General features: G+C 32.1%; 1 pseudogene; it reads right to left on the reverse strand.

Moving 5' to 3' along the window:
• Positions 1 to 4,363: 4,363 nt before the first annotated feature.
• On the reverse strand, positions 4,364 to 7,573 carry LOC143531166 (uncharacterized; annotated as a pseudogene).
• Between the last annotated feature and the right edge of the window lie 2,648 nt (positions 7,574 to 10,221).

The raw sequence follows: 10,221 nt of genomic DNA on the forward strand, positions 1-10,221 counted from the left end.
GTATTGCTGAGACTTTACCCCGTTTGCACATGACCATAATTATACAACACGCTATGTAGTGTTAGACATAGCTACTTGGGGCATGTTGTGGGCGGAAAGGGGCCACAGTGGTTGATTGAGCGTGGGAAATGGATGCAAGCAGCACATACAGTCAACGCTTCACTGTAGCTAAGCATAATTACATCATTTACATACATACATACATACTTATTTTATAATTACAAGTGTTGACTTGTGAATACTCATTACTGTTTTTTTGAAACTCGTGAAACTCACCAACTCTAGTAGTTGACCTATTTTAAACTGCTTTTAAGGTGTACCTAAATCGGAATGATTTGGTGATCTGTTACTTGCCTGAGGTGTGTGGTTGATACTATGTGAATAGAAGCAAGGGCGTTAGTAGTAAGAATGTATAGTTAACGAACCAGTTTTGTTTGTATCACCTAGACTGTAAAACAATGATAGAACAATGAGTTGTAATATATTGTAAATTAGTTTGTAATGTTTCTTTATAAACAATGTGTTGATACCAGAGGTGTCTGTTACATTCCCGTTTTACGCTTCCGCATTATGCTAGTCGGGGTGTGACATGTAATGCCTATCCCGAAATGGTGCTCCAAACAACTTGATTTTTCTTAATTGAAAATTCAAACACCCAAATCGTAGCACCGTTTCATGTAGGTTTTACATCAAATGACTTGTATATTTCTTTCGATCAAAAGCACCAGAACATCAGTTTGAAATTCAAATAAGACTTAATGTCGTTAAGTTTCTTAATAGAGGTCCAATGAGAATTGTTTCTAAAAAGTGGGAACTACAACAAAAATATTCTCAGTTGTGGAATTAATAGGATCCAAATTGCCTAAAAAATTTAGGAAAATTGGATTTTAATAATCCCAACTTTCTATTATTGGTCGATAATAATCCCAACTTAGTTTATTCCCACTAGTGGTTCCAAATTTAAAAAAGGTGGCTCTCAATGGCCCTCCGTTAAAAAAAACCTAACGGCGTTAAGTTTTTCCGAATTTCAAACTGATTTTTAGGGCTTTTGATCGGAAGGAGGATACGAGTCGATTAACATAAAACTTAGCTCGAAATGATAGTTCAAATGGCTTGATTTGTGCTTCAAATCGGGTGTTTGAACTTCATATTAACAAAAATTAAGTTGTTTGAAGTATCGTTTCGAGCTAAGTTTTACGTCAATCGACTCGTATCCTTCTTCCGATTAAAAGCCCTAAAAAATCAGTTTGAAATTCGGAAAAAACTTAACGTCGTTAAGTTTTTTTTAGCCGGGGGCCATTGAGAGCCAATTTTTTTAAAATTTGGGACCATTGGTGTGAATAAACTAAGTTACGGTTATTATCGGCCAATAACAGAAAGTTAGGATTATTAAAATCCAATTTACCAGAAATTTAAAACCTCAAATTACATTAAATTTCAATATATTTATTTATATTTTGTGTTCTTGATTATGAAATATTTTAACATAACTTTTTACATACATATATATGATATTAAAAGCTAAATAGTTTATTATAGGAACTAATAACACAAATAATCCATGTGACAAAGGCTTATTGCAATTTTAGTCACAACTTTTTCAAAAATACACCTTTAGTCTCCATTATTCACTTGCGGATACCACCGTTAATCGTGAAGATAACTAACGTTACATTTTCTTTTAAACTTTTATGAGGTTACCGTTATACCGGTCTTAGAATTTTGTTCCCAATTTTATAGATATTATTAATCTGTTTAGGATCAAATACATTTTATTTTTAATATGAAAATAATGAAAACAATTTGTTGTTATTATTAGGCTTGTTTTTATAATTGTTTGCTGATATTTTTTGTTCGTATTTGCTGATTTCCGATTACGAGACGTTATAAGTATTTGTTTATTTATATTTTGTTGTTATTATTAGGTTTTTTTCCTTATGCTATTATAAGTATTTGCTGTTATTGTTTTGTTAATTTTGATCATTTTGTTGTTATTATTAGGGTTTTTTCTTTGTTATTATAAAACATTGCTTATATAGATTGATATTGTAGTTGATATTGTTTTCTACGTTCTCATTTTTGGTAGATTAATATTGTTTTTTATGTTCTCATGTTAAAATTATTTTGTACATAAACCTTCCCCTTATTAATTTATATTTGACAATAAAAATATTACATACCCGGTTTCATATTTGTTGGGTATTGTTAATTTTTACTCATCGGGCATACCCATGTTATATGTGGTTAACATTTAACTATCTAAATGCAATTACTCGAAACTCGATCTTAGACTTACTTTAAAATAACTTAAAATATCAAATACTGAACACCATTAACATCTTTATAATTTTAATAATTTCAAATTTCATTACGAAAACCTGTATATTAATACTTTATATAAGATCATATAATGTACTATGTTACAACGCAGGTTAAAAAGCACGGGTAATCAGACTATTCTCATATTATACATATCTCAAACCTATGAAAATGTTTAAAATCATTTGTCTACCGATTTCGTACCCATAACATTACTTGTCTTGTATATTTCAAATTTTTATGTCAAGTTCTGTTTTTTTCTGTCCTCAATCAGTTAAAATACTTACGAATAATAAAAGTAGGCCTATAAAGCCAAATATATATGCTATTATTAGTGTTATCTTTTTACTCACATGTAATATGCTATTTAAAATCAGTTAAAATCATGCCTTTCAAAAAAAAAATAGTGATCATGCCGAAGGTACTTGTAGAAACAAAGAGCCGGTATACAAAGCCAAATATATCTATATACTTTTAATGATTACGTCTAATTTAATGTTGTAAAGTTAGGAAAAGTAAGTTGTTAAACTTTAATTTAAATAAGTATAACCAAAATAAGATTATTTCTAAGATCTTGTATTTATATTTTTTAATGTCCATATATATATAAAACTAATTAAATCAGAAATGTAAACTTCAAACAAAAAACTGAATCTAATATAATATAACATAAAGTATATCAAATTATTGGTTATTTGATGATGATGATGATGATTACAGTTATTTATTTATACTACTGAGATAACAATAAGAAAAATCAAATTTTAAAAATCCTACGTTTTTGTAGTTAGCCAATAATAATACCACCTGAGAATATTTTTGCCATCAGTCCCACTTTTTAAACTATTTTTTCTCACTAGATATTCATTAAAAAAGCTTAACTCAGTTAACTGTTATCCAAATTTCAAACTAATTTTTTAGGGTTTTTAGTTAAAAGGGGATACGAGTCAATTGAGGTACAACTTATCACGAAACAGTGCTACAAACGAACGGTGCAATTAATTTATTAAAGATGTAATCAAGTTATTTTGTTTCTTTGTAAATTGTATTGCAGTAACAAATGAATAATGGGCCAACTCATGAGTTGGGCCATCAAAACGAAAAGGCAAAGAAGATGAGCCCCACAAGTAAAATCTAGAAGCCCACTAATTGGCCCACCAGTGAAGGGAATTAAAAGGAAGAAAATATTCCATACATTGAACAGAATTATGTCTACATAACATAGCTTGTTAGCATAGTAAGTTACGTTAGGTTATACACTTTGTTTTACTTTTTCCTTAATAAAACGAAACATGCAATACTGACCACATGCGACTCACGTTTATGATACACTACTTTAGCCATCTAGTTTATTTGAATTTTTGAATGACTAGAACGCGCTAAAAAGAGAAGGCATGTATTTGTCACAACTCATACCTTAGTACCTTACGAGGAAACACATATATGAAGGAAAAAAATCATTAGAATACAACCAAATTTCATAATATAATCATCTATTCGTCATTCAGTTTAGAATGCTATGAAAATTTTTACTAACAATGATTCATTTGTTAAAACCAAATGGCTTAGTACTTTGTTGGATCACTATTAAAACTTCAATATTATTTCATTATATCTTCCCTTTTAAAAAATATAAAGAAATAAAGAGCTTATATAGCTAGCACAATGTGCGATGGTCAATATTATATCTTCCCTTTTAAAAATGTGCGATGGTCTCTGGCTTAGGTATTATAAATCTAATCCGAGTTATGAAGCTACTACACAATTAAACCTAAACGAACGTTGGCCACGCATTTGACCGAAAAAAATACACAAAGTGGCCATCAAATACATAAGTGCATCATCATATGTTAAACTATACAAAGATGAAAATTCAGGCTTCATTCACATAACATTAGCCTGAACCATGGACTATGTGTTATGGAGGTTAAAAAAAGCGAAAAATATATGAACATATTAATGATTCGGTTAAGTTAACTTAGCATAATAGAAGTATTAACTTGTATATGCACACATTCTCTTAACATTCGATCACCAGGAATTAATTAGCATAGCAGTACTTAGATGACACAATCATTATAAAGTTTCAGTAGTAAACAATAAGAATGCAACTAATTATCTGTAAATGATATATCACCTGATCTTTGTGGTGAAAACATGTAAGGTTTTGGAGGGATTTCCAATAACTCTAAGTTGCCTTCTAGCATTTCCAACACCTTGGTGATTGTTGGACGGTTCAAGGGATTAGTTTGTATGCACCACAAACCCACAATGATCATCTTCCTTGCTAATTCGTTTTCTTCATTGCTCACAATCCCATGCAGTTCAAGTTGTTCTTCTTCTGATTCAACTTTCTTATATATCCAATGAGGAAAGTATATTTCACTTGTATGATCAACTTCAACCTCAACATTTCTCCTCCCTCCAACCATTTCTAGGATCATCATTCCATAACTATAAACATCTGATTTGTGGGAGACTGGACCAAAGTTCCTAGAATATATTTCAGGAGCTATATACCCTGGTGTTCCTCTCATATGGGACATGGATATCATGCTTCTTTTTTCAGGGAATAGCTTAGCAAGTCCAAAGTCTGATATCTTAGGACAAAACTCTTGATCCAAAAGAATATTATGGGGCTTTATGTCGAAATGTAAGATCCGTGTGTTACAACCCCTATGCAAGTATTCTAAACCTCTAGCAATCCCAATAGCAATCTGGTGCAACTTTTCCCACCTAAGTTGACTAATACTTGATGAGCCCCGACCATATATGAACTTCTCAAGGGATCCATTAGGCATGAAATCATATATTAAAGCTCTTCGGCGGCCCTCTAAACAAAATCCCACTAGATTGACAATATTAACATGGGAAGTCCTGCTAACACTAGCAACTTCATTAATGAAATCTTCACCATTACCTTTTAATTCACTTAAAATCTTTGCTGCCACTAGATTTCCATTGCTTAATGATCCTTTGTACACAGATCCAAAGCCACCCTGGCCTAATTTAACTTCAAAGGAGTTTGTAATCTTCTAGATTTGTGAATAAGAGTACCTTTTTAGAGCGAGGAATTCATTATTTTTTATGAAAATCTCAGCATTGATATCGTGCTTCACTTTTTTTCTCCACCTAAGTATCCATATTAAGCTGAGTAAAATTACCCCAAAAAGGGGGATCATTATGATTATGAGAAGGACGAGCTTATGATGAAAGCTGTCATTACAAAATTTCAATCCAGTAACGTTTCCACACAAACCTGGATTGCCTTGGAATATTTGTATGGATGAATTTTTGAAGATAGCAAATGATGTGGGAACTGGACCTACGAGCTCATTGTAAGAGAGATCGATATCAATCCCACCTGGCAATGTTTTAAAGGCACCAGGATTTGAACCAGATAATTTGTTGTGAGAAAGATTCAAATATTCCAAAGATATTAAACTTTGAATTTCAGATGGTATCACTCCCATAAGTGAATTCCAAGAGAAATCAAGTGTGGTAAGTTGCTCTAATTTACTAATCTGAGATGGGATTTCTCCGCTGAGCTTGTTATCACTAAAATTCAAGTAATATATGTGTTCCCACTGATCGACGTGTCTCGATATTGGCCCGTGCAATCTGTTTGAGGATAGATCAAGAGCAAGGAGATTTTGAAGTGACCCAAGCTCTTGAGGTATAACACCTGAAAGTTTGTTATCTCGCAATAACAACATCAACATACCTCTCACATTTCCAAGTTCCTTTGGAATCTCACAAGCCAAGTTATTTGAAGAAAGATTAAGTACTTTTAGTCGAGTAGAATTTCCAAACTGGGGTGGTATGCACCCACTGATGTTGTTATATCCCACAAGCAAGGATGTCAAGTTCCTGCATTTACTCCAGTTTTGAGACAACTGCCCATGAAAATTGTTGTGACTGACGTCAAGTAGATCTAAACTTGGATACACTCCGAAACTATCTGATATGTCTCCAGTAAATTGGTTAAAATCAAAATGACCTCTTATTAAGCTATGACAGTTCCTTATGCCTATCGGTATAGGGCCTGTGAATCGATTATGACTTAACGATAATTGTTGAAGCATTCTCCCATGGCATAAATCTTCAGGTAAATGCCCGGACAATTGATTACTGTCTATTTCTAGCTCAATCATGTCTGGACTTGACAGTACTCCTTGTGGTATTGGACCGGATAAATTGTTCACACAAAGATACAAATATTGTAGGTCTCTCAGGTTTTTTAGTGACGAAGGTATAGAACCACTGAGTTGATTTTCGCTTAGCGCTAGTTGAGTGAGAGACTTCAAATTCCCAAGTTCAGTAGGAATAGGTCCAATTAGTTGATTTTGGTACAAGTGTAGGAGATCCAAAGACTCCAAATTACCCAGCGATGAAGGAATTGGGCCTGTTAGATTGTTTGAAAAGAGGCTGAGGCTCTGAAGTGACACCAGGCTTCCAAGTTCTTGTGGGATCAAACCGGACAAATTGTTTTGGAAAATATTCAAAACGGTAAGCTGCTTCAAATTCCCAATGATAGGTGGATAGGACCACTCAGAGAATTGTTACTGATATACATTTCCACAAGATTGAAAAGGTGTCCAAACTCATGTGGAATTTGACCAGAAAACATGTTATCATCAAGAATTAAGTAAGTCAGATTTCTTAAGTTGCCCAATGTTGGAGGCAGTTCTCCTTCCAGGGAATTATCATACAAGGCAAGCTCGACGAGTGAGGTCAGTTGACCAATCTCTTGTGGCATCGACCCATTTAATTGATTCTCAAAAAGGTAGAGGGTCTGGAGATTGGCTAACTTCCCTATTTCTGGTGGAATTATCCCAGAAAACTTGTTCCTTGAAAGATCGATATAAACAAGTTTGGACAGGAGTCGGATTTGTGTGGGGATTGGACCATAAAGGTAGTTTCCACTAAGCGCAAAACGAGAAAGGTTGTGCAGAAAATAGAATGGGAATTGGTTGAGCGTACCTCTTAGTCCAAAGAAATCGAGGTTTAAACTCTGAATGGTCCCATCATCATTGCAAACTACACCGGACCATGGAGAATAGGTAGAATTCTTGGCCGGGGTTGCCCAATAAGTAAGTGGGGAGTCGTCTGGGTCTTGCAGGCTAGATTTCCATATAAGGAGAGCATTGGCTTCCTTCAAAGATGGACAAGTATACTTTGAAATTGAAATGACTAGTAGAGCTTGAGATAAAAGTAACAAGATTGAACAAGACAATATAATTTGCGTTTTCATATTTTTGAAAAATGATGTTTATTGATTCCTAAATCCTAATTTATACTTGAGCGCCAATCCTTTCTCTTAATTTTATCAAAATAAGATATTCGGGCACTGCCATATTTAATTTTCCACAAGTAGTGTCTTCCTTAATTGATAAAAGAAATACGTATTTAGAGAATATGTTACAAGACCAGGGCCGGCTCAACGAATGTGGACGCCTAAATCGAAACAAGATTTTTTGAGGCCTTTTCATCATGATTGTTAAGAAAAAAAATTGATTATTATAAGTTTTGAACTCATAACTTATACTTTAGTAAAAACAAGCCTACCACCACACAAATACATTACTTTGAGTGTACTTTACCCATTATAATATTTTTATTTATATATAAAGTTTTTTTTGGACTTGGAGGCCTTAATTAAGTGTGGGCCTAAAGCCTTAACTTGTTTTCGCTGTCCCACAAGCCACCCCTGTACAAGACTGTATTATTATGTATTCACGCTAGTTGGTGACATCGACAATAGGATTCAATGTCGTGTAGCAAACGAAAATTTTGATTTAGAGCATCATAGGGTCCATTCCTCGAACGTATTAACGAGGGAAAAGAAAGATGGAAAGAAAAGGTCGTTGATGTAGGCTTTATTTTATCTCCTTCTTCCTTGTGATCTTCCAAGCAATTAGCCATACACACTAAAATACAAAATCATTTTGTATTATAGAAACATATAAAGATGGTCAATAAGTCAAGATAGTGAGACAAGTATGTTTTTAGTTAAACTTTAATCACATATATTGTGATTTTTCGATACATTTGGTTTGTTTGCAAGGTTCAGGCCGATTTAATCAAGTTAAGTATATGTACTCCGAATTTAAACATTTTCATAAAAAAAATATAATTAATAATTATAGGAGGTGCATAGTGAACCCCATATTTGAAGTTTTACTATTTCTTCTCATAAAATTTGGAGGTAAAAAATAAAGATGTGGAAACTGATTTAAGGTGAAAACACAAGATTTTTCTGATTTTTGAATTATATAAAAAAGAATTAAATGAAGTAGATTCAATTATTTTTTAAGAGTTCGAATCGAGAAAGGTCAATAACTAACGTAACGTCTACCAATTATATTAAAAATTAAATTTATATTTTCATCATATACAATAATAATTCAAATAATTTTAGTTTATCTTAGAGATTATAATTTACACACTCTGTTTTTTAGTTCATTTAAGGAATCTTAAAGGGAAAAAAATAAAATAGAAGGAAAGAAGTAAAAAAAAAAATATTGTGTTTCACATTATATTTTTAAGGAAAGAAAAGAAACGAAACAAGAGAAAGTTATGTTTTAGAGTTTCATTCAATAGAGGAAAAGAAAATAAATGAAAGAAAATCAAGAAGAAATAAAGAGCAAGTTGGAATGAAATGTTTTCTTTCCAATTTGGAAATAAATTGAAAGAAAAAAAATAAAAGATAAAATAGGAAACAAAAGAAAAAAAAAACCTTCTTTCTTTTCTTTTCTCTCATTAGGTGAACTCGGGAACAGAGAATAAATGGTTATTTTTTCTGTTATTGTTCGGTAAGTGATATTTTAAGTTCTAGCTCAGTCTCCGTGCCAAAATTGAAATTTATGTTTTTATGAGTTTAATGTTTTCAACATTTACATATACTTTTATGGCTCCATGTTCGTTTCTGTTACAACTAAATCGTGTTTGACTACTTACATATGATTTTGATTCTCGATTGCAAAGACATGCATTCTTTATTCAGTTTTAATGTATATAATTTATCAATTAGTTTTGGATGCATATAAGTTGTTCAATGAAATGCCTAAAAGAGAGCTAGTTGTGGCTTTTTCAAAATTGCTATGTTCAATACTTAGACGGTTACACTTAGACCGCATCTATTAGTGACCTTAAGTTGGTAAGTTGGGTTAGGTTGTTCAAAAAATTAAAAAGAAAAGAAAACGTCATCAAAAAATGGCAACCCGGTTGCTCCACCAACCTTGGGTTGGTTTAGGTTGTGAATTTTTTTTAATTCTTAATATCAAATAATGACACATGTCAAAAACTACTAGTCATATTAAACTTTCTTTTTCTTTCTAACAATTAATTTCACATATAAATTGATTTTTCTAATAAGTTGTAATATTTAACTTTTTTTTATAAAAATCTAAAAACACAGTTTTGTTTATCTTTTTATGAACATTCCGATACAAATTTTATTAAAAGCGGACTTATTTCCAAATATTTATGATTTTTTTAATACAGTTCCGATATAAAACTGTTGATTCGCAAAGTTACTATTTTTAAAATGTATTTTTTTTTTATATTTTAAAGAATCAAAAATCATATTTATTTAATAAAAAATTGGCTTAGGTTGGGGTTGCTAATGAGAGGGAAAATTTAGGGATTGGATGAGAGAAATTAGTTTTTATTAACGGCTGGCTTGAGTTAAGTTGTGAATAATGATGGTGTTATATGAAGTCTTTTGAAAGGTTGGCCTAAAAGAGGGGCCACAAATACAAACAAGTTCCATCACCTTGGTATTTTTTTTTTCCATATTGACTACTACCATCAAGACTTTGACTCATCGATTCTTTTCCTCCATTTATCCTTACCCCTTTCGAACGCGAAAAGGACTCACTTGTCATCGTCTCTTGAATT

Source organism: Bidens hawaiensis, unplaced genomic scaffold (assembly GCF_021521415.1).
Source record: "Bidens hawaiensis isolate Kalapana, Puna unplaced genomic scaffold, B.hawaiensis_p1.1 tig00009086_1, whole genome shotgun sequence".
Taxonomy (NCBI): Eukaryota; Viridiplantae; Streptophyta; class Magnoliopsida; order Asterales; family Asteraceae; genus Bidens; species Bidens hawaiensis.